General features: G+C 29.8%; 1 protein-coding gene across 1 annotated transcript in view; it reads right to left on the reverse strand.

Annotated features, from left to right (window-relative positions):
• LOTGIDRAFT_109731 (hypothetical protein) overlaps positions 1-1,085 on the reverse strand; it is a gene marked incomplete at both ends in the record, with an annotated part of 22,834 nt that overhangs the window by 367 nt on the left and 21,382 nt on the right. The gene's annotated exons all lie outside the window — the stretch shown is intronic.

Below are 1,085 nucleotides of genomic sequence, written 5' to 3' on the forward strand. Positions count from 1 at the left end.
TTTTATAAATTCAATAAGTTATCGCCAATTTAGTACCAGCATATTCAATTAGTATTACAATAGTATGAAAAATACTAATAGATAAAATGAAAGTAGAGTTACAATAAACTTTTATGCTACCTAAATTGTTTTCATCAAAAAGAAATTCAAACAACTCTAATTTAGTTAAAATGTAATTTAGTATTTAAAATGTATCCTATAAATTATTGTCAAATATCGAAGACAATCCTCAAGTTGGATTTCCATTTTGAAAAGTTTAATATGAATTTGTCTATTTTAAAAAGGGGTACAGATAGTTGAAATCACTACAGCAAAATTACAAGTATAGCTTAGTTCAGTTAAAAAGTATTTCAGAAGGTTTGATTAATCAGTTATCAAAAGCAATCCTCTTGTTGGATTTCCATATTGATAAGTGATACAGGCATTCAGCACTGAGCTTACTTCAGTTACAACATATTTCAGTAGATTTAATCAATCAGTTATCAAAAGCAATCCTCAAAATGGATTTCCATATTGATAAGTGATACAGGCATTCAGCACTGAGCTTACTTCAGTTACAACATATTTCAGTAGATTTGATTAATCAGTTATCAAAAGCAAACCTCAAAATGGATTTCCATATTGATAAGTGATACAGGCATTCAGCACTGAGCTTACTTCAGTTACAACATATTTCAGTAGATTTGATTAATCAGTTATCAAAAGCAAACCTCAAAATGGATTTCCATATTGATAAGTGATACAGGCATTCAGCACTGAGCTTACTTCAGTTACAACATATTTCAGTAGATTTAATCAATCAGTTATCAAAAGCAATCCTCTTGTTGGATTTCCATATTGATAAGTGATACAGACATTCACCACTGAGCTTACTTCAGTTACAACATATTTCAGTAGATTTGATTAATCAGTTTTCAAAGGCAAACCTCAAAATGGATTTCCACATTGATAAGTAATACAGATAGTTGAAATGGTTACTGCATTATATGTACAAGTATGATGTCTTTCGNGTGTAAATTGATAGAACTCACTGAACAGGAGCTTGATCGTCAGTATGATCTGAAATTTAGACGATAATATCCCTT

The sequence above is a fragment of the Lottia gigantea genome (assembly GCF_000327385.1).
Source record: "Lottia gigantea unplaced genomic scaffold LOTGIsca_10, whole genome shotgun sequence".
Classification (NCBI taxonomy): Eukaryota; Metazoa; Mollusca; class Gastropoda; family Lottiidae; genus Lottia; species Lottia gigantea.